A 25,624-nucleotide genomic window follows, 5' to 3' on the forward strand; every position below is an offset into this window, starting at 1 on the left:
ATGCAGAAAAGCAGAAGACAATCTGATGAGGAAGATTTGTGACAGACAGGAAGAAGGTAAGAGGAAGCTAGGACGTCTAGCAAAGAGGTGGATGGATTGTGTGAAAGAAGATTTGCGACAGGTCAGGCATGAGTGTGGAAGAAGGCAGGAGTGTGGCACTGAAACAAGAGAGCTGATGACAGTTAACACAATACCCCAACCCCATGTAGAAAAAATGGGAAAAAGGGGGGCTGATGATGATGATGTTGTGCAGGCAATTGTTTTCTGTTTCTTCATCAGCTGTAATTAAAAGAGAGAGGAAAGGAGAGAGAGCAGTTCTTGTTACCAGTATTTTCACTTGTTATACACACACACACAAATATATATATATATATATATATATATATATATATATATATATATATATATATATATATATGGATCTATAGGGTCTATATTATGACATCGAATTTTATAAAGTTCGAATGTTATAATATCGAACCGGTAATGTTGAACGCTGAAAACAGCGAAGGTGCAGGACACTGAATTCTTTCCCAGGTAAAGAAGTCAGTGGGCCATTGCTGTGGCTTCGCTGTTCTCAGCGTCCGATATATTGGAACGTTATGAGTCGGGTTCAGGTAAGTGTGCGATTGTGTGTAGGTTAGGGGGCGGGTTAGGTGAGTTTGGGTTAAAGCGCGGGTGAGGTGAGTGTGCAATAGTGACGGACCTTAGAGTTAGGGTTGGGTTAAGGCAAGTGGATAGCTAGTAGTGTATGTAAAGTTTAGTTTAGGTTTAGGTATAGTATTTTAAGTGTATGTGTGTGGATTGCTGATTTTTGTGTGTGTTTGTGTTGTGTGTATGTTTCTCCGGAATAGCGAATTTTTTCCCTGGGAAAAAATTTGCTATTCTGACTGTTCAATGTTTTTGGATTTCGGTGTTTAGGGTTCGATATTATAACATTCAATGTTTACGAACTTTGATGTTATAATATAGACCTAGATCTATATGTCAGATTATCAAATTTCCAATATTTCAAAATTCCTATGGCCGAGACCATATGAGTGAAGTTTTGGAACTTTGAACATTAAAAACATTTCTATTTTTAACATTTTTGCAGGGATTCAAGCCCCCCCGAACCCCCCCATCCCCTGCTAATTAATGCAATTCAAAAAGATGAATGTAAATTAGCCTAATTTGCATATAATACATGTAAATGGCCCTGAATTATCAACAATAAGTTGAGATAGATGGCAAATGTAATAAGATACTGCAGACGTACCACAGTAAGGAAATATTTTTATAAATATTATAATTTGATAAGAAACAATTAAAAATAGTATTTCATTATTGAATTTATGGTCATATGTAATGAATTTACTGGTATGATGAAAATTGACTGATTGCTAGAATTGTGCATCATTTGGAGGCTGGATTTCATGACAACAGCAGTGGAAATTATTACTTTTGACTGAAAATGATCATTAATTTGGTATAATTTACTGACTGTGTATAAATGAGTATTTATGCAGGGTCTATATTACCGCATCAAAAGGCATGTTTGCCAAACATATATTAATCAACACAGTAATATTGACTTGTCTAAAATGCAAATGGCCGAGTCAGCGATTTTTTTCCCAGGGGAAAAATTGCTCAGCCATACAGAAAAAAACACACTTTCAAACCATAAAAAACAACTCCGCATCACACTGCAATGGGGAAAAGGGCAAATCCCCGATAATGGCCAATCAATTTTTTTCCTCTGGGAAAAAATTTGCTGACTCGGCCATTCGGGTTTTAGACAAGTCGATATTACTGTGTCGATTAAGACATGTTCGGTGAACATGTCTTTCGACATGGTAATATAGACCCTTTATGCATTGCTAGGGATATCAACAGGCATGTGTGATGAAGTGACGATTTTTGGAGTGGTAGTAATAAATAAAAAATGCTAGTATTATGAGTACATGAGAATGGCAGAGGGCAGGGCAAGAATGTTTTTTGTGATAAAATGACTGCATTTGTGTCCTGAATGAACTGTGAGTAATGCATTGCAATTTTACATGGCTATACTCAGATTTCTGCATGTAATTATGTGGTTTGTGTTAAGTAACATGTTTATATAATGTGGGTGGCAGGAAGACTTGCCTAGTATTTTGAACTTTAAAATGGGATTACATTCAAACATTATTGTCACACTTTCCAACTGTGGCCCTTTTTTCTTTTCTTTTTTTTTTTTGTATAGCACATATAGCAGAAAAGGATAACTTCAGCCTGAGGAAAACTGAGTCACCATGGCAACATTTAGGACATGTGGGAAAGTTCTTTTTGGTAAAGGTGTCCCAGACAAGCTGAGAGGACCAAGTCCTGGAGTCAAATAATCATTGAAATTAAGGCAGTGGGAGGTAGAAACTGAACACTGGCACAGTGCCAGAAAGGCACAAATGATGTACATTAATACATGCTAGCATGCTAGAAGCAAGGTCAGGCAGAATGCAATTTCTTGAACCACTGGGGGGGGGGGCACTGAATCTTATTCAGTTAACCCTAGATGAGGAATACCTTCCATCCATCAGTGGAGAAAACTATGACACAGAAGATGGTGGAACATGAATCATTAGAGGTGGTGTGGACACTGCTCTAAGATGTGGAACATGAATCATTAGAGGTGGTGAGGACAATGCTCTAAGATGTGGGACATGAATCATTAGAGGTGGTGAGGACACTGCTCTAAGATGTGGAACATGAATCATTAGAGGTGGTGAGGACGCTGCTCTAAGATGTGGAACATGAATCATTAGAAGGGGTGAGGACACTGCTCTAAGATGTGGAACATGAATCATTAGAGAGGGTGAGGACAGTGCTCTAAGATGTGGAACATGAATCATTAGAGGTGGTGTGGACACTGCTCTAAGATGTGGGACATGAATCATTAGAGGTGGTGAGGACGCTGCTCTAAGATGTGGAACATGAATCATTAGAGGTGGTGAGGACGCTGCTCTAAGATGTGGAACATGAATCATTAGAGGTGGTGCGGACACTGCTCTAAGATGTGGAACATGAATCATTAGAGGTGGTGTGGACACTGCTCTAAGATGTGGAACATGAATCATTAGAGGTGGTGTGGACACTGCTCTAAGATGTGGAACATGAATCACTAGAGGTGGTGCGGACACTGCTCCAAGATGTAGAACATGAATCATTAGAGGTGGTGATGGACACTGCTCTAAAATGTGGAACATGAATCATTAGAGGTGGTGTGGACACTGCTCTAAGATGTGGAACATGAATCATTAGAGGTGGTGTGGACACTGCTCTAACATGTGGAACATGAATCATTAGAGCTGGTGTGGAAACTGCTCTTAGATGTAGAACATGAATCAGAGGTGGTGTGGACACTGCTCTAAGATGTGGAACATGAATCATTAGAGCTGGTGTGGACACTGCTCTAAGATGTGGAACATGAATCAGAGGTGGTGTGGACAATGCTCTAAGATGTGGAACATGAATCAGAGGTGGTGTGGACACTGCTCTAACATGTGGAACATGAATCATTAGAGCTGGTGTGGAAACTGCTCTTAGATGTAGAACATGAATCAGAGGTGGTGTGGACACTGCTCTAAGATGTGGAACATGAATCATTAGAGCTGGTGTGGACACTGCTCTAAGATGTGGAACATGAATCAGAGGTGGTGTGGACACTGCTCTATCCTACCAATGTCTGCAGCAGCAGCACTCATCTGCTCATGAAGCTTAGTTCTAAATCAGTGACATATACTTATACAGAGAGAACTGAATGCTGATAAGGAGTGATGCAATTAAACACACCACAATTATTAGGTGAATGTTGTACATCAGCAAAGAATAGAAATGAAGATAGTGTGCATGGTAAGTGCTCCACTCACCCCCTTATAAGCATACATTACCATATTCTATTGCATTATTATTCATGATTTTAAATACATTTTCTTTACAGGGTCAGTATCAGAAACAAACAGTTCATCTATATCAATAAATTTGGATGACGGCAGCAGAATGGCTTTTTTCTACTGCTTCTGCTGCTGCTGATGATAATGTACTTATATTTACGATGTAGCCTGAGGAAAGTGGCAGGCAGTCCCCAATTTTAAGAGCTGGATCTCTCACCCCACAACATGTCAGTAACTCTGCAGAAAGTGACAGTACAACACAAAGTCAAGCACAAGGTGACATGTCACTTACAGTTATATGGGAAGAACGCCCCTACACCTCTACACCAGTATCTCCAAACCCAGAGGAATGCCTCTGCACCTATACATCAGCATCTCCAAACCCAGAGGAACACTTATGCACCTCTACACCAGTATCTACAAACCCAGAGGGACACCCCTGCACCTCTAATTCAGTATCTCCAAACCCAGAAGAACAGCCCTTCACCTCTACACCAGTACCTCCAAACCTAGACGAACATCCCTGCACCTCTACACCAGTGTCTCCAAACCCAGAGGGACACCTCTGTACCTCTACACCAGTATCTCCAAACCCAGAGGAACACCTCTGCACCTCTACACCAGTATTTCTAAACCCAGAAGAACACCACTGCACCTCTACAGTAGTATCTCCAAATCCAGAGGAACACCCCTGCACCTCTACAGCAGTATCTCCAAACCCAGACAAACACCCCTGTACCTCTACACCAGAATGCCCAAACCCAAATGAACACTAAAGATGATGGCAGGCTTTCAGAGGTAACAGTGCCAACAGTGACAGCTTTACAAAAGGGAGCCAGATGCAGGGATTTGTTACAGCTTCCACAAGAAATACATAAATAATTGACTGCCCAAAGAATACATAAATCACTAACTGCCCAACAGGAGGGCAGCCACAATGGTGCAGCGGTTAGCGTTGCTGCCTCACAGCAAGCAGTTCTTCTGTTCGATCCTTGGCTGGGGTGCCTTCTGTGTGGAGTCTGCATGTCCTCCCTGTGGTCATGTGGGTTTCCTCCAGGTGCTCCGGTTTCCTCCCACATCCCAAAGACATGCTGTAGGTGGAGTGGACACTCTAAATTTTCCTTAGGCATGAGTGTGTGCATGTGCGTGCCTTCTTTGGAAGGTTGGGGTGCTAGACTGGTAACTCGACACCATAAAACTCCACTGCCAATTATGAGTGGACAGGTGATCCACTGTGGCGACCCATAACTGGGAAAAGGCCGAAAGAAGATTGACTGCCCAACAGGAAATGTGCTGTGACATTGTTAGAGCTCAGAGCACTGCCATATAGAGTCAGCTGGAAATGGTCACAATCCTCCATGGTATGTATGATGATTTCCAGCACTCCTTTGAAATGGCAGAGAATAACGATAATGCCCATACCACTCAACCATACCAAATTTCTTGGTATTTACTGGTTTTCAAAGCAAAATAATAGGGTGCCACTAATTTTGAGTGTCTCCTTCAATTCCAGATATTTGGAGAAAGCAAAGAAAACACATTTCTACTAAAACTGTGGAAGTGTTAAAAAAAACAAACCAGTCTTGTGAAAATAACATAGGCAACAAAAATCTTAGTCCTTGCTATCTTTTAAAAGGTATCCCAAGTCTAAGTAATACCGTATAGTGAAACCTCCTGCAACAGTTGATTGCCAGGATTTATTAGGCCGCTGAGAACATGTGATGTTTGTGCAGAAGCTACATCACTCACACACACACACACACACACACACACACACACACACACACACACACACACACACGCACACACACGCACACACACGCACACACACACGCACACACACACACACACACACACACACACACACACACACACACACACACACACACACACACAGACTGCAGTAAGTTAACAGCAGTTCTCCTGTGCAGCTTTGTCCTATAGTTGTATTGTGGTGGCACACTACTGCTGTCTCTAAACGTTAATGAAAAAGAAGACACCCTAACTTATCTTTGAAATTTATGTATCTAAAGGCTGTATAGCTACAACATGACTGCTTATCATTTCTTGTGCAGTATGGGTCAGGTTAAATAAAATACCACTTGCATTTAATAATAATAATCATAATAACAGTAACAACAACAATAACAATTACACTATATGGCATAAAACCCTGCTTTTATACTTCAAAGGTTAAAACTCTGAAATGAACAAAGGATTAATAATATGCAGTAATAGCAGTGAAATATGTATGTTTTCTGTTTTAAAATAAAATACAACAATAACAAACTAGGAAAACAACAAAAAATGAACAGCCACCAAAGGAACTCATCACATAAACTATAAGTGTGTTCTTTCATTTATTTTAATGTTTAGCACTTTCATCCACCAAGTTTTATTATTACTGTGAACTTTTTCAGATCTGGTGATAGGAACTTTAAAAGTTAAACTTAGTTTCTGGAGTGAATTAAGCAGTGTGGGGGAGGGTTAAATTAAGAAAGGGTTTAACCACACAAGGTCTTATTTGATAAAGCTTTTGATACACTATAGAAAAGGACCAGAACTGCTGTAAACTAAGTCTGAGGATAAAAAGTACTTAACAAAAAACAAACCTCACATTTTAAATATTGCTCCTGTAAACTCAGATAATTGCAAGAATAACAACTTTGTATTATTATATAGTATTTTCTGAGGGGATGTGAAGCCTGAAATTCAAATGTCTGCCATTATTTATTATTATGCAGTGACTGCAATCTTCCTGTTGATATCCCATAATTCCATTGGTGTGGGTGGGGTTACATGATTATGTATGTACCTTTTATGTCAACCAGTGCCCTGATTTTTGGCCAGTTTTACCTATTTTTCATGGGCCTTTGTCCAGTCTTTGATGTTTCCAGGTTGAGAGGTATGATAATGCCATGATTACATTAATGTGTAGTACAGTTGCACATTAAGTATCAGTGGCCACCTCCATTCAAACACTAATTAGAACATACCAGAGTCAAGCTGGAGTCAGTCTTGCAAGGGACAGAGGATGAAGTACTGTCCAGACACATAGGAGGAGATCACTTGATAATTCCATTGCTTCTCAGAACAGTAATGTCAGTAGTCAAAATGAACAATTACAACCCATTTTACACAGGCCATGTGAGTGTTCATCTATACCTAGCAGAACCTCACATTCTAGATCACAGTCATGCAGCACTGTCAGGTCAGTGACAGCAGGATCATCTGCATCAAGTAGATAATGACACTGGACTGACTGACCTTACATTTCTCATGGTAGCCCCTCCTCAAAATAACTTGCACCATCACCTAGTCTGTCTAGACGAGATGATGGTGACTTATTTGATCTTGAACTACAGTGAATCATCTTCAGAGATACAGCTACTGTTTAACTGGAATGGAGTATTGGTCAGAGAACAAGTTTGCAAATGTATGCATTTCATCCCAGTAAAACTAGTATATATGCCAAGAATGAAAGAGAGACAAAAAAAAAACAGTGCTACATGGATTACAATTTCAACAGGCAGCAGTTGCCTCCAACATAAAAGTAGTAATGCCCAACAATTTTTAGGAGAAATATGTCAATAAGTAAATGACACATTAAAATGAGTATCCTGACATGTAAACGCACACAGCTGCCATTTCACCATCCCCACTGCACAAATGATGATAGCATTTTATGTTTCTGGAATCAGAATTTATTGTGTGTGAAAGCATGACATTTATCTGATGTGCAGTACAACAGAGTAATTTAAGAAGAGATGGCATAATATACAAAAAGCAGTATAAGTCATTTTCCATACATTTGCAAAGCATTAACTCAGGAACTATTCCACTCTTGACAATATTCATTACTTTTGTATAATTAAGTAATCATTAAAGCAGAACTTATTCATGGAAGCAGACAAAAATGTGAATTATTTTTTATATGATGCTTAATGACATCACTGAACAGGTGTCAGTGAGCACTCAGGCATGACAACAATATGAGCATTTATTTCCTAACAGATAAGAAAAAAAGATTTAAAAATGAGAGAGAATACCAGATGTTACAGTGCCAGCAGACCATGCACCACACAGCATAGCCCACAGATATCACTGCATGCAACAATTATACTCTATGTGATTTTTACAATAAAGGAAATAGTAACCTGAATTTCATGGTCCATAGTTGTGGACTAACCAATGCCTCTTTACATGCTCAACTTCATGCTGTGCAGGAGCCTGTTCCATAGAGCTCATTGCTACTGCTGCCAGCTGGCTATCATTAGTCATACTGCTTCTAGAACTGGGAGCTACAGTGACATCATGGGTCACTTCACCACCAGACTGGAGCATGATCATGCTATGCAGAATATAACATGCATTAAATATCCTACACGTAGTAGCTGGGTCATACTGAAGGGCACTACAAGACTCATCAAGGCATCTGAAATGGCTCTTCAGAAGGCCAAAGACCCTCTCGATAACAATACAGTCTGGCACAGGGATGTGTTTATCTCTTCTCTGTAGTTTCCCTTGGATTTCTCAATAGTGTCATGAGCCATGCCTCCAGTGGATATCCAGCATCACCTGAAAAAAAAGAGAAAAGAGGGAGATAAAAACTAATACTTAGCAGTACATTTTAACATGAATAACTGCTTAGGTACAATATGAAAAAATATGTTTTTCTACTTACAACAAGATGATCACTGGGCATCCTTCCATGCAGGAAGAGGTGATAGAGTGAACTAGTGTGTGTCAGATATGGTGATTATGTGCACTGCCAGGATGCTGGGCAGAGACATTGGTGATGCTCCCCAAGCATCACAGTCTACCTGACAAATGATGGAATAGTTGCCCTTCCTATTCAGGTACCACCCCCCCAATGGACCATGAGGGGCACTAAATGCAACATGAGTGAAATTAATTGCACTGAATACCCCAGGAAAATGTGCCAGCCCATAAAAGGCATGCACAGTCCTGGCCTGGTGCTGAGGTGATACGGGAAACAGATACACTGATCCACAAGTGCCAAAAGTACATTCAGGAACTGCAGTATCCTTGAAGCAGAAGCCTATGATATTCCCAACATGTTCCCAGTCTGTCTCTGGAAGGTCCCTGTAGCAAGTACAGTGAGGGCTGTACACACTTTAGTATCCACAGGGATAGAAAGTTCACTTATTCTTCCATTGCCCCTACGAGGGTCAAACATATCCACTAAGACCTTATAATGTCCCTGTCTACTCTAAACCTATCAAGGATTTCCTGATTATCAAAACTATAATCAGTAATCATTTGCTTACACTTTTGCCTCCTTGGCTGGCAAGCACTGCTGGGCACAAACATTTTTGCACCAGACAAGGTAAGCAACTCAGACCTGGTAATAATAAAGCTAGCAGCAAGTGACAGCATCTTCCTTTTATTGCAACTCAGATAGATTTGGAGAGGCTTGTGTTTATATAGAGTATCTGCGATCAGCGCGTAAAAGTGAGAAAAATTGACTATGAATCACAAATAGTGCAAAACATACTTCACTAGGATATGAAGATTTACATCCTCATTTCCATCTCATTATTTGCACATTTGCATAAACCCATTTGAGGTTGTCATGCATTGGCATAAATGGCCTCCATGAATCGCAGCTCAGTTGCACTCATCCACAAACATCATGGGTAACCTCAGCACATTTGTGTAACTGACTCTAAATACCAAGTACAGACTGTCTCACCCAAGGAAAGATATTTGCTGTTGCTTCACATTTAATGAGAATATGCTGAGGCTATGTTGTTTGTAAGATGTTGAACATAAAAGTGACAGGAACTCAAGCACAAATAATAAACAGCTCATACTGCTGTGACCACACTGATTACTGCCAACCTAAATTTTAGGTACTAGATTAGATGAATGGTAAATAACTAGACATTAGCTGTGAGTCATTTCTGTAAAACCTACATGATTGAAAGTTGTCATTAGCACATCAAAAGCAAAGTGTGAGATTCTCTTTGGTGCATTTTTGGAAACAGTCCAAATCATTCTAAAAGATAAATGATGAACACAGGAGACTGGTTGTCAATAATTTCTTTTCAGATAGTAATCAAGGAAGGGACCAATAAAACATAGCCCTGCACACTGAGATAAGCTTGTTCTTGTTTGCCTTTTTTTTGTTTGTTTTTATTGAATTAAGTTTGCTGACTGAATTAAGTGCTTCTTAAGAAGATGTGCACTTACAGTTTTGATCTGTAGATATGTTTCACAGTTGCTTAAAACTGATGATGTGTAATTCATAATCTACCATCATGTAGACTTTTTTTTATTTTAAACATGTTATACCTGTATCCTACAGTCTTTTTTGAGTATTTTTTCTTTACTAAAAACTCAAACACTGATTCAGTTTAAGTTCTTTGTTGATTTACAGTTCTTTAAAGCAGTTTCTTTGCAAGTCAGATTTTGATGTACTACAGGACATTATATTCATAGCTAAGGTACAACATTTGGAATGATGAAGCATATCATTCAGCCTTACAGAATCATATGTGTAAAACATGTGTGTGTGTGTGTGTGTGTGTGTGTGTGTGTGTGTGTGTGTGTGTGTGTGTGTGTGTGTGTGTGTGTGTGTGTTATATGAACAGAGCTTATTGTAACCCATACGTTTCAACCTCTTAGTGCAATAAATCTGGACAAAGCAAAAAAAAAATGGAGAGATACAGGCCCAAAAATAGGGAATGGTTTTAAATATTGCTCATAAACTTAGAAAGCTGCTAGAATAACAGGATTTGTGTTAGCTTGCATTATCTGAAAGATATGAAGTCTGAATCTCAAATGCATGTGATTATTTAATGATAGTCTGCAGTGATTTGGCAGAAAAACACACATTTTATGAGGAACAAATCAAAAAATGTGGACATTCTGTGAAAATCTGGAAAGTTGAAAGGTATGGTGTGACCTCACTGACTGCTTTTGAAAGTCTTACAAATGTGTCTTGTGAGGAAAAGGAAACTGGTGCATGTTTTGCTCTTTTGCTCCTCAGTAAATTTTTTAAGGTAAATTAATTGATAACCATCACTCCTTTACTCCTAATTACCCTTTAGGCACTTCTCTTGAATTTGCTTACTATTTCAGGGATAAAACTTGAGACAGAAAGACCTAGCTAAAAAGAAAAGAAAACATGTCTGTATAAAAAGTAAAAATAAAAATAAAAAAGTAAAAGTGAGAGATCTGATATTAAGATTACACAAAAGCTGCAACAGACCCTAGAAGAGCAGAGTCTTCTCCCAGCAAAAAAAATAATTATACTGAGTTTCCTTTAAAGTTCAGTGGGTGTGTATTTAGGGAGTTTGACACAGATGGTACACTTGTGAATAGTGCATCTTTAACTTTTCATAATGGAGGCAGAAGATAGGATGGAATGGATAGATGCTGTCTAATGGGTACAAATACAGGATGACACAACGTAAGGTGCAGGAAGAAAGCAGAAGATGCAGTTCTAAAAGGGCGACGGAAGCCAATGTGGAACAACAGGTACAAACAGAAAGAAGTGTGCAGGTAGGAGGACTCATCCCAGTAGGAGGGGCAGAGGGACAGCATGACAGAACAATGAAGCCTTCTGGGAAGAATACAAAAAGGATGAGAAGGGGGTCTGATGTAACACAGATAGAGGCAATCTGCATAGAAACTGAGAAAGGCTGGCATCATAGACATGAAGGGAGAAAAGTCAGAGATTAAAGGGAGTTATGGCATGGGTGAAAAAGAAAAGGAGATTCTAGACACTATGGGGCTTTGCTAACAGGAATTTCATGCAGCAAGAGGATTAAAAGACTTGGTAGGACATGGGAGGAAGTTACCAAGGTAGTTAGCATGATGGAAGTGTAGATGCATATTACAGTACCTGTAGGTACCAATTACTTGATAGATGACACAGATGATGTGGTGGAATATAGAACTTTGTGGTGACAAATAAATGACAGAAGAGAGCCTTAGAGTTAGTGTTCTCAAGAGTGTTACTTGTACCAGCAGGAAACACATGGAAGAAAGAAAAAAATAAGGAATACTAAGACACACTGTGGTAGAAGAGAAGGGAAAAGGGTTTGGGAATGGTAGGAGAACTGGAACGACCTTGTTGAAGGAGCAGGTCTACACCAAAACAGGTTCCATGATAGTCAAGAAGTAACACCAGTGTTTTCCATTTGAGCTGTTAAAACACCTTGCAGTAACTGTTTCTCTAAACTATGATGGAAGGCAGGGCCAGAGTGTCAAAGAAGCAAAAAATGGAATTCAGTCAGTACAGAATGTAAAAAAAAAAAAAAAAAAAAAAAACAATGTAAAGCATAGAGGGACAAGCAGCAGTGACTTGGTACATGACTAATTTACAATGCAATTAGTTTGTGTAGGACAAAGTGAACCAAAAAGCAGTGTGGGAGAAGCAGTGGGTGGACATGGTATTACAGAAACATGGCCAAGTAAGAGTAGATGGAAGACTTTGGCGGTCCTTGGTATAAATTTTAAATTTATGACAAAGAAGATAGAGGTGGAAGTAAAGTAGCAAGGGCAACAAATGTTTGGTCACAGAGAAGAAGAAATGACACCCAAGAAGGGGGAAGTGAACACAAAGTGTCAGATTTTGGGCAACTGAAGTAGAAACAGGATAGAAGTGACAGATTGATGCATTATATCATCCCTTCCCCAAGACAAATTAAGGGAGGAATTTAGGAGAATGGAGGAGACAACACAAAGAATAACCTGAGAGGATTTGAAAATGTCCAGATGGTGGAAGATAGCAATCTAGAAAAATTATATAGAGCATACAGTTTACCTCAGCTGCTGTTGATTTTATGAGTTTAGGTGTCATACCTTTTCTGTTGTATGCAGAAACATAGGATTATGAAGACATTCATTATAATCTGTCATCCATTTGCTTGTAATTGCATTGTAGTGTTACTCATGCTAGTTGTTTCTACATTATTTCAGGTTCGTTACAGCATAGTAGTATAGAACACATCTGCTTCTTTGCCATACACAGACTAATCTGAGTGATTTTCATTTTATTTGGATTTCATTGTGTGGCAATTCTGTTAGCCTTGGACCTCTGACTTCATGCATTATTGTTTTTTAAACACTGTGGATGGAGAACTGGTTCCCTCACCATGTGTTACCTGCATTCCAGTAGATGAGAGTGCTCTTTTTAATCTCACTGTTGCTAGTTTTAACCTGTGTCTTGTTGACATCTCTGGTTTGATTTTTTTTTAATTTTCTTATATTTGTAATAAACTTCAGTGGACTTCAATTTAAAGGTGTTGTTCCTTTTTTGTTTGTTTTAGTGGTCTGTTTACAACATTTTTCAATTATGTCTGTTCCCAGAACTTTATCTGTACTCTTGTTGGCAGGCCCTTGACTTCCTGTTGAAATTTTTCATCCAGGCTCAATATAATCAATGTTTTTAGGTTTTAAGGTGATTTCTTCATTCACTTGTTGTTTAACAATTGCTGCAGTTATCAATAACATCAAATGGCCATCCATATCTATAGAGGCAGTGCGTAACCATTTGTAAAACAAAGCACTAATTAGCTACTTGAATGGAAAGTTAGAAATGTAGAAATGAGGGTAGGAATTTTGAATGTTGGCAGTATGCCTGGTAAAGGGAGAGAGCTAGCTGATATGATGGAGAGAAGGAAGGCTGACATATTGCACATGCAAGAGATCAGGTGGAAGGGATGTAAGACCAGGTGTATCAGAGGCGGGTTCAAATTGTACTACCATTATGTGGATGGAAGGAGAAATGGGATAGGGGTTATCTTGAAGGAACAGTATGTCAAGAGTGTTTTGGAGGAGAAAAGACTGTCAGATTATAGGCCGCGGTGGTGCAGTGGTTACTGTTACTACCTCACAGCAAGAGGTTCTTCAGTTCGATTCTCGGCTGGAGTTCCTTCTGTGCGGAGTCTGCATGTCCTCCTTGCGGCTGTGTAAACATTAAGGACAGGCAGGTAGGTGCATGTGCATGTGGGTGTGCCTTCTGTGAAGGTTGGGCATCGGGCTGGCACCTCAGCACCATAAAAATCCACTGCCAATCATTAGCAGACTGGAGTTCCGCTGTGGCAACCCCTAACTGGGAATAGCCAAAATGACATTGCAAATAGAGTGATGTTTATGATGCTGGAAATTGATGGTGTGATGATGACTGTTGTTAGTGCATATGTTCCACAAGTTGGGTGTGAGATGGATGAAGAAAACTTTTGGAGCAAGTTGGATGCAGTGATGGAGAGTGTACCCAAGGGTGAGAGAGTGGTGACTGGAGCAGATTTCAGTGGGCATGTTGGTGAAGGGAACAGAGGGGGATGAGGAGTTGATGGATAGGTATGATGTTAAGGAGAGTAATGCAGAAGGTGAGATGGTAGTGGATTTTGTGAAAAGGATGGAGATGGCTGCGGTGAATATGTATTTTAAGACGAGGGAAGAGCATAGGGTGACATACAAGTGGAGGAAGATGCACACAGGTGAATTATATCCTATGCAGAATGTCCAGTCTGAAGGAGATTGGAGACTGCAAAGTGGTGACAGGGAAATGTGTAGTTGGGCAGCATAGGATGGCAGTCTGTAGGATGACCTTGACGATCAAGAAGAAGAGGAAGAGAGTGAGTGAAGTGTCAAGGATCAAATGGTGTAAGCTGAAGAAGGATAACTGTAAGGTGGAGTTCAGGGAAGAGTTAAAACAGGCACCGGGTGGTAATGAAGAGTTACCAGATAGCTGAGCAGCCACAGCAGAGGTGGTAAGAGAGACAGTTAGAAAGGTGCTTGGTTTGACATCTGGACAGAGGAAGGGGGACAAAGAAATCTGGTGGTGGAATGAGGAAGCACAGGAGAGTATACAGAGAAAGAGGTTGGCAAAGAAGTGGGAGTATCAGAGAGATGAAAGTAGACTGGAGTACAAGGAGATGAGGCATATGGTGAAGAGAGAGGTGATGAAGACTAAGGACAAGTGTATGGCGAGTTGTATGAAACGTTGGACACTAAGGAGAGAGAAAAAGACCTGTACTGGTTGGCTAGACAGAGGGACTGAGCTGGGAAAGATGAGCAACAGGTTAGGGTGATAAAGGATAATGAGGGAAATATATTCACAATCAAGAAGAGTGTGTTGAACAGATGGAAAGAGTACTTTGAGGGGTTGATGAATGAAGAGAATGAGAGAGAGAGAGAAGGTTGGATGATGTGGGGATAGTAAATCAGGAAGTGCAATGGATTAGCAAGAAAGAAGTAAGGACAGCTATGAAGAGGATGAAGAATGGAAAGGCTGTTGGTCCAGAAGACATACCTGTGGAGGCATGGAGGTGTTTAGGAGAGATGGCAGTGGTGTTTTTAACCAGATTGTTTAACAAAATCTTGGAAAGTGAGAGGATGGTTTTGGAGTGGAAAAGAAGTGTATTGGTACCACTTTTTAAGAATAAGGGTGAAGTGTAGAGCTGTAGTAACTACAGAGGGATAAATTGATCAGCCACAGCATGAAGTTATGGGAAAGAGCATAACTTAAGAAGGGAGGTGATGATTAGTGAGCAGCAGTATGACTTCATCCCAGGAAAGATCACTAGAGATGCAATGTTTGCTCTGAGGCTGTTGATGGAGAAGGTCAGAAGGAGTTGCATTGTGTCTTTGTTGACTTAGAGAAAGCATATGACAGGGTGCCTAGAAAGGAGTTGTGGTATTGTATGAGGAAGTCAGGAGTGGCAGAGAAGTATGTAAGGGTGGTACAGGAAATGTACAAGGGCAGTGTGACAGTGGTGAGGTCTGCGGTAGGAGTGACAGATGATTACACTATGGAGGTGGGATTACATCAAGGATCAGCTCTGAGCCCTTTCTTTTCTGCAGTGGTGATGGACAGGTTGAGAGATGAGATCAGACAGGAGTCCCTGTGGACTATGATGTTTTCATATGACATTGTGATTTGTAGTGAGAGTAGGGAACAGGTTGAGGAGACCCTGAAGAGGTAAATATATGCTCTAGAGAGGAGAGGAATGAAGGTCAGCAGGACTAAGACAGAATATATGTGTGTGAATGAAAGGGAGGACAGAGGAATAGTGAGGATGCAGGGAGTAAAGCTGGTGAAGGTAGATTAGTTTAAATATGTGGGATCAATAGTTCGGAGTAAAGGTGAGTGTGAAAGAGAGGTGAAGAAGAGAGCATTGGCAGGGTGGAGTGGGTAGAGAAAAGTGTCAGGAGTGATTTGTGACAGACAGGTACCAGTAACAGTGAAAGGGAAGGTCTACAAGATAGCAATGAGACTAGCTATGTTATATGGGTTGGAGACAATAGCACTGACAGAAAGACAGGAGTCAGAGCTGGAGGTGACGAGTTAAAGATGTTAAGATTTGCATTTGGTGTTACAAGGATGGACAGGATTGGAAATGAGCATATTAGAGGGTCAGCTCAGGTTGGACAGTTTAGAGACAAAGACAGAGAGGTGAGATTGTATTGGTTTGGACATGTGCTGAAGTAGGATGCTGGGTATATTGGGAAAAAGATGCTAAGGATGGAGATGCCAGGTAAGAGGAAAAGAGGAAGGCCTAAGATAAGGTTTATGGATGTGGTGAGAGAAGATATGCAGGTGGTTAGTGTGACAGAGCAAGATGCAGAGGACAGGAAAAAATGGAAACAGATAATCCTATGTGGTGACCCCTAATGGGAGCACCCAAAAGAAAAAGAAGACAAACTACATGCTTGAATATATTGAATGCATGAGAACACAAAGACACTCAGATTGTGTAAAGTCATACTCAGTTCAAAAGATTTTTTAACAGGCTGGGATTTGGGTTGATGGCTACTTTATTTACCTCACAAACAAAAGGTACAGGGTTTGATTCTCACCAACAGAAATTAGCGAGGCTTAAGAAATGGTCCATAAGGGCAGCTAGCCTAGTACTTATGTATGAATCTATGAATAAAAAGCCGGGTCTCTTGGTTATCTTTAGTGGCATCTACTTATTTTTTCAGTCACAAAGAATGCAGACACAATGTCACCACTCGGATAGAATTCAAAGCTCTATATATATGAACTGAATATCATCTTTTTCTGGGACATCAAATTGTCCAAACACCACACCAGGAAACTCACAGGAGGTAAAACAAGCCAGGATAAATACAAAAATATAAAAGAAAAGACCAAACTCTTGTTCAAGTAACTCCACTAAAACTCATAAAAAACATGTTTAATAAACACAAGCTTTCACATATATAAGTGCTTCATCAAGCATTTAAAAATACACGTAAAATAAGAATCTATATAAAGGTATTCACAACCAATCATATGCCACAGACAGTCCAATGAAATGAATTTAATTAAAATACTTAATGAAAACAAATCTACTTCGAAAATGTCTTAATTTCATGACCAGCTTTAAAGATACAGTTACATTTAAGCCAGGGTACTTATCTGCCCTGAGTCTTAGAATCCATTCATATTCACCTTTTTCAGTTAAAGTTACTATGTCATATATTTTTATTTATTTATTTATTTATTTAAATTTGTTGACCGGGAGTGTCCGACTGGATGTAGGTCCATTTTCAGCGGAGGCCCGGGGAGAAAAGCTCCACAGTTGAAATAAACAGACAGTAGTTACATTGGATTACATACCGATTAACAATTTAACATAGCAATTACTTACAACATATTTACAGATGAAGAACATAGTACATCAGTAGACAACTAGAATCTTTATCTGTGAAGTACATAACAGACATTAACAAATGTTACAATGAGAAGTTCCTGTTGTATAATAACTACTAGGCTTATGAACATCTGAGCTTGCTATAATCAAGGTAGTTAGTGGAGTGGAAAGAAAGGTAGTGGTTGGATGGGGTGGATGATATTAGAGTGGGAGTTGCAAGGGCATAGCCAGCATGTTTTTAGGTGTGCTTTTAGTAAAGTTTTGAAGTGGGTGCATGATGGTACGGAGGTAATTGTGGGTGGAAGGGAGTTCCATAATTTGGCTATGGTGCAAGAGAATAGTGCTTCACCAGCAGAGTTATTGGCTTTAGTGATCTGCAAGTGATTTTTGTTGCTGGATCTTAGTGGTCTGGTGGTGCGATAGGGTTGGAGTAGATTCTGGAGGGATGGGACATTTAGTGGATGGTTTACTAGTTTGTGGGTGAGTGAGAGTTGATACCACTGAAGGAGGTGAGGGAGTTCAAACCAGCCCAGTTCAGTAAGTGAGAGACAGTGGTGACTACGGTAGCATGCCCCTGTGGCGAATTTGGCAATTTTGTTGTAGCAGGTCTCTAGCTTGTTTAGATCGCATTGCCTTAGGTTGGTATATATTGGAGAGGCATAAAGTAGGGTGGAGATAAGGTGGGAATTTGCTATTGAAATCTTTCCTGCTTTGGTGAGAAATTGCCTATTTCTGTATAACACTCCTAGTTTTTTGTGGACTTTTTTATGGTTATGGATATGTGAATGTCAAATTTTAGTTTATTGTCTATTTCCACTCCTAGCAATTTGGTGTGTTCAGTTGGGTATATAGTGGTGTTGTCTTTTGCTGTGATATTAAAGTGAGAGTTATTTTGAGTATGTTTGGTAGGTTGGAAGATGAGTAGTTTAGTTTTGTTTGGGTTGAGTATTAATTGGGCATCGGATAACCAAGTTTCAACAGAGGAAAAGGCTTCCTGTGTGACTTTTTGCAGTTTTGTAGGGACTGGGCTGAGCAGATGATGGTTGAGTCATCTGCGTATTGTATGAGTGTGCCATGTTTGGTGGCAGAGGCTAGATTATTGGTGTAAACAGAGAAGAGTAGGGGTCCAAGGATGGATCCTTGGGGAACCCCTATGGAGACAGGTAGTTGGGGAGATATGTCTTTCTGCCATACAATGGATTGTTGGCAGTCAGACAGGTAACTCTGAAACCAGTTGGTGACTGATTGTGAGAAGGATAGGTTATTGAGGACAGAGATAAGTTGTTTGTGTGGGACCATATCAAATGCTTTAGATAGGTCTAGGAAAGTAGCAGAGGATAGATAGACATTGTTTTTATGCTGAAGGATAGTGTTAGTAAAGGAGAGTAAGGCAGTGGTGGTGCTATGGTTTGGTCAGAAACCATGCTGAGTACTGGAAAGGAGGTTGTTGGTAAGGAGGTAGTCTGAGACCTGAGTGTATGCATCTCACTAGTATTTTGGAGAGTGGAGAGAGAATAGCTATGGGGCGGTAATTGGTTAGTTCTGTGGAGGGTCCGCCTTTGTGGAGGGGAATTATATGTGATACTTTCCACAGTGTGGGACCGTAACTTTCTGACAGAGATCAGTTAATCAAGATGGATACTGGGTAGTCCAGAGCATCAGCTGCGATTTGTAGGTATTCACTTGGGAGGTTGTCTGCTGCTAATTTGGTGGGTTTAAGTTTAGTTAAGAGTTTTCCTATGTTGGAGGTAGGTACAGGAGAAAAAGAGAAGGCAGTGGAGAGATTACTAGTTGAAGGTGTGGGTTGGAGGGGAGGGGGGTTGTGTTGTTTAGCTAGTGATAGTATGGTTTGGGTGAAGTGTGTGTTGAATGAGGTAGCAATATTTTCTGAGGAGTGAGGGATGTTAGAAGGAGGGGTACTGACTTTACCTGGGTGGAGGATGGAGTTAATGGAGGACCAGAATTGTTTGGGGCTGTGTTGTGAGAAGTCTAGGGCAGACTGGTAGTATTGGAATTTATCCTGTTTTATTAGCTTTTTGACTCTATTGCACAGTTCTAGGAATTTCTGTCTAGTTGAGGGGGTTTTGGTTTTGTGCCAGTGCTCCCAGGCTTTATCCCTGTTTTTCATTTCTGACTTAGTGGTTTTCTGTAGCCAAGGGGAGGGTTGTGCTTTGGTTCTGGAAAATCTTATGGGGGCATGGTAATTAAGGATGTTCAGGAAGGTAGTATTACAAAATTCAACTGCGTCATCTAGACTGAGGTACTTTAGAGGATGCCAGTTACATTCTTTGAGGGATGAGATGAAAGTGAGTGGGTTAAAGTTTAGTTTTTTACATATTCAATGGTAGATGACAGGTTTAGCTTGGTATAGGTATTTTTTGAGTAGGAATTTTGGGGAATGATCACTGAGGCTATCTGATAAGCAGCCTGTTATACGTGACTGGGGGCTCTTACTGACTAGTATCCAATCCAGGGTAGTGTGCTTGCTGGAGTTTTTATTTATCCTGGTTGGTGACTGGACTAGTTGGATGAAGCCATGAAGGTTTACATGATGGGTTGGATAGTTGCCAGAACAGGATTGCCAGTCAATACTGAAATCACCTAAAATTATAGTTTCTTGGGGGAGATGGTGGGTAGACCAGCTGAGGATGTTTTCTAGTGGAGGGATGTTTTGGCCAGGTGGGAAATAGCATCCAATTATATTGATGGTTTTGTTTTGGTTTATTTTGAGGTTGGTATATATTATTTCTTTATTGCCTATTTGTGGAGCTGATGATTTTAAGATTTGGATGTTTAGATGCTGTTTAAATATTATAGCTACACCACCTCTTTTTTGTTTAGCCGGTCTAGTCTTAGTATGCCGTAACCTGTAGGGAGTATTTGCTCACTGGTAATGTGAGGTTTTAGCCAGGTTTCTGTCAGGATGACTATATCTTGGGAGTACAAGTCTATGGTGGCATGGAGTTCATGGACTTTGTTGGAGATACTTCTAATATTTAGGCTTAGTAGAAGGAAGTCACTTGGCTTGCTATTGGCTGTAATATGGGAGAAGTTGTGGTTTCTAGTCTGATTATGAGGATTGGGGTTGGAGATGGTAGGGCCAGGGTTGGGGTGGATGTCTCCACTTAGGGCTAGTTTTGATATGCATGAGGTTATTAGTTTTCTCAGTTTTTGAATGTGTTTGTTTATAAGGGAAAATTTATGATTGTGCTCTGTGGGTAATAGGTATGGTGGGAGGGTTACTATGTTAAGTTGTAGGGATGCTTTATGTTTGAGTAATATAGTTGGTAGAATATGTGGGGGGTGCATAGGGATGGTTTTTGAGCTGGTGAGAGGGGAACTGAGCGAGGGTGAGACATGAGTGGTGGTGTGAGTAGTAGTACAGTGGTAGTGGTTGAGTGGGGGAATGATGGAGCTTTGGTAGGATGTAAGATATGCAAGGAGAGTGCATGCAGTGATCATAGGTAAGGTATGCTTGTACATGTTTGTTGAGGAGGTGTGATAGTAGTGGGAAGATGGAGGAGGTAGTGTTGGGTTAGCGCTGTGGTTAGCTATTGGAAAGATGGGAGGGGTTTGTGAGTGCAATAAAGGTGGGACCACTGGGGGTGGGAGGGAATAGGGGGCAGGGTGGGGAGCGAAGCGGGCAGAGACCCTGTTAGTTGCTCGTATGAGGGGGCTGGAAACAATCAGTTAACAGAGTTAACTGATAAATGAACATATGATAGTGACAATGGTGGTTGTAGTTTTAAAAATGATGTCTGACACAGGTAATATTTATTAACTTTGGGATTGTCTTAAGGTAATAAACAGGGAAGGGGGAGGGGAGAACAAGGGTGTGAGCAGGCAGTTCTTTGTACTGCTGCTAATGAGCCAAAGCAAAGACAAGTTTGTGTTTAAGAAACAATCACAACTGACCAAGGACTGCTCTGAAACTGTAAGTCATTTCTTAACCATTTCTCAGGTGGAAAAACAGGATAACCTTGTATCAGTAGGCTACTGTGATCTCAGTTTAAATTAACAAACACACAGTATTGATCAGTTCTGGATACTATTTGCTAACAGAAGGGAATAAGAGAGAAAGTGGAAGATGAGTGCGCGTGTGTGTGTGTGTGTGTGTGTGTGTGTATGTGTGTGTGTGTGTGTGTGTGTGTGTGTGTGTGTGTGTGTGTGTGTGTGTGTGTGTGTGTGTGTGTGGAGGGGGGGGGCTGCTTACAAGCCAAAGCAGAGTGCTCTCCAGGGGAAAATAAATATTGGCTCAAACAGGTAGACACATACTCAAAGTTAACTGTAGCTGTTTGCAGACAGTTCAGACACGGACTGCGCTTTTCTTATAAGAATGTTAAAGGTGGTACCGCAGTTGAATACTTAAGAATGGTGTTAGGTTCAAAGTTAACTGTAGCTGTTTGCAGACAGTTCAGACCCGGACTGCGCTTTTCTTATAAGAATGATAAAGGTGGTACCACAGTTGAATACTTAAGAGTGGTGTTAGGTCTAGAAAAGAAGAGAACAGAGAGGAGTAAGCACTTTGAGATGGTAAAGATACATTATAAAGATTACAAAAAACACACTGAGCAAATAGCTACCGCATGCAGGACAATGTCTTGAACCAACTATACATATATGGCATTTTCTAGATATAGTTTTGATTGTATTCACATTTCAAGGTACATTTTACTTGCAGAATCAAGGGGTAATGATGGGTACATCAGTGGCTAATATGTGGAAACAAGAGCATGTCTTGAAAAGGAAGAATCCATCTTACTGTGACATGTTCTGTAAATGTTTTGTGGATATTTTCTTGATTGGAGTGGAAATGGCCAACAGTTACACAATTTTATGAGATATATGACTGGAACTGTTGATTTAAGGTCACAGCTTCAGAAGATAATATAGACTTTCCTGACATTAAGATGTCTAAAACAGCAAATTGTGCCCTTGATACATCAATCATCACCAAGGAAATGAAGATGAATGTTTATTTGCATCGATGTAGCATGCATCCCACTTTTATTTTTATAAATATAGTTAAAGACCAGGGGCAGGATTCACAAAGCCTCCGTCTAAGAGATACATGGCTTACACGGAGGCTGCAGTTAAACGGTGTGATGTCAGCATGTCATGCATATGCATGAGGGCATGCTGAATCACACCGAAGGCTAACACGGTCTGTGGAAGACAGTAGGGGGTGTGTCTGTAGGCCGAGCCCTGCAAGTGGACACGCCCCCAGAAGAGTAAAATTGCCCAAAGTAAACACCCACGACAGAGGCCATGGAAATGTGAATAAACACAACACAACACATGCCCCCACAGACTATGAACATAAAATATATAAATGAACATGTTATATATTTTTTTTAAATCATAAAGATGTTTGCCCGTGAGTGCGCTGTTATGCGTGCCCGTAGCTTAGCCACAGTTAGCAGTCAGTGGAAAAGGATATAAGAACCAAATATGTAAAGTAAGCCAAGAAGCAATAGCGTACTGTTAGAGACGTCGGCTGAAGAGTAGGCATTCATGGTTCGAGCCCCCACAACACCAATTTTTATTTTAGTAAAATAAGCATGAAACAAGTCCCTGACAAACATGTACACATATAAAATCATAGTTCATGTAAAATGTAATGAAATAGTCCATTTATTTTGAAGAAATGTGAGATAACAAAATAATAAAAAATGCCAGATGTGCCTATAGCAGAGCTACAGTTTAACAAGGTGAGTGCATCTGCCCGTAGGTGAGCAGTGGTTTAACAGGTGCAAAATGAGTGCCCGTAGGTGAGCAGTGGTTTAACAGGTGCAAAATGAGTGCCTGCAGGTGAGCAGTGGTTTAACAGGTGCAAAATGAGTGCCCGTAGGTGAGCAGTGGTTTAACACGCTGAAACTGTGTGCCCCTAGCTGCGCTGAGTGTAATATGCATGCTGATAGCCAAATGAGGCGTAAACCAGCGTACCCCATTTGCGCGGAGCTGCACACCGCGCCAACAAGCTAACCAATGGGCAACGTTGAGCAAGCCGTATCAAAACTGATTTTACACAGACACACCCCTCAGCCTGTCTAGACAGTCATAAAAAATAAAAAGCAGTGGCCAGGTTCGAACCCAGGATACTATACACCATAGTGAAGGTACTGAACCACTAAACCATGACAGCAGTACCTAGAAATGCAGTAATAGCAAATATATAGGAATGAATACAAAGTGGAGCATGACAAAGCAGGTTTTGTGAAGTTGATACAATTCCAAAATGGCCAATCACAGATATGTGCGGGAAAAACGGCCTATATAAGCCCCATAGGTGGGAATACACAGCATAAATGATTGTAGAACTGACTTGCAGACAGAATGACAGGAGTAGGTGAGGGTAGTTGCTTTCGAGCACAGAGCTGGGGCGTTGAGGAGTCCAGATACATGGTCTGGCTCCTAGTCCACAATCATGAGGCCCAACTCATGCAGGGCCAGGTCCTGTGGGGAGCATATAGGGCTGAGGCGTGGGACCGGTTGGCTCATGATCTCACCAGTGCCACAGGGATTCCAAGGACTGGTGAGCAGGTTCGTCACCACCATGCGGACCTGAAGAGATGCAAGCAGGACCAATTCAACCTTTGGATCCAGGAGGACCGGCAAATGCCCAACGCCCCACTACTGAGTAAGTTACATGTAATTATGTATGTAAGAAATTAAACTAGCTGATATTATGGAGATGTGTATTCCAATATTACTTCATTTATATTACAGCTGCAGGTGTCCGTTCTGTGAACCGCAGAGCCTATGGCGATAGGCTGGTGCAGTTACACCACCAGGCAGGTCAGTAATCCTCCCCCAGTAACTGTAAAGAAATATAAAAGTATGACCGTTAGCAAAAGAGTGCAGTGTAGTCACTAAGTAATAGAATGTGCAAGTAACAAGTGTAAGAGTGTTTGCAAGTATTGCTTGATTACAAAAGTTTGTTGCAATCTGTAATCCAAACAGAAAAATGAAAATGTCTGAAATAAAGTCTGAAATAAAGATGCCCCACGTAGCACACATCCAGGGATACCATCAGGTCACAGTGATGCTGTGTGTTCTGCTTTGCTGAGGGCGGCCCTCACCTGGACATGTGAGATGATAGGGAGGTTATATTCAGCTGTGATAAGTATTTCTACGTGTGGGGGAGAAGGAGGGGGGATACGTGCACCGAACCTGTCTGCAAGAATGTTGCCAATATCTGTGTGTTCGGTGAATGTTAAGTAGGTGTGTATTAACTCAGAGCATATCTGAGGCATTTGGTCCATATGTGTAACATAACTGAAGAAGGTCTTGTGGTTATCTATAGTGTTTGTGGCCATTTCCCTCCCAGAGTAGGCTGTGGCCGTTGTTATGAGAGACCGTAGTGTATTACCAGTGCTGACCACAGATGCCTTCCCTTAATGTGAATCTGCTCTGTCCTGCAGTAGCCTCCTGCTATTGTTATACAATCTGCCTCTGGCTGGAGTCCATCGGACAGGATGCCTAACCTTTGTGCATAGGGTGTGGGTTAGAAATGTGTGTACAAGTTCTGTGCAATCTGTGGGATGTCCGTGGTAAGCATTCACAAAGGGGTCAGCAGTGTGGGTTGTGGCTTCCACTGGCCCAGTGGGCTGCATGGATACCATCTCAGTCCTAACAAGTGAATAACTGTCTAATCACATGCATATCAAAGTAGTCTACTGTGCTGCTGGTGGTGGTGGTGGTGGGATATGTATATCCAGGCTGAGTAACTTGTGTCCAGATCACACTAGTGGATGCCGTTCCACATACAGTACCTTGGTATGAACCCCCAGAGTGAGGTTGTGCATTGGACCTGTTGCAGTGTGCTGACCGATGGGGCATGCTACTATGTTGTATGGAATGTGGCAGGTATTGTTGCACAGGTGTTGGCTGAGCACTGATATCTGGCCATGTACTTGTGTATCCACCACGAGACACACACATGCAACATATGGGAGTAGTAGTATATCACTACACTTGAGTATCATGTATAGTATGTGTGCCATATATTGCTGACATAGTCTGCTGATATCCTGTTTGTGTTCTCTTCCAGGGAGATGGTGCATCAGCATAATCCCGCCT

The sequence above is a fragment of the Protopterus annectens genome, chromosome 17.part0 (genome assembly GCF_019279795.1).
Source record: "Protopterus annectens isolate FY-2018-M chromosome 17.part0, PAN1.0, whole genome shotgun sequence".
Lineage (NCBI taxonomy): Eukaryota > Metazoa > Chordata > Ceratodontiformes > Protopteridae > Protopterus > Protopterus annectens.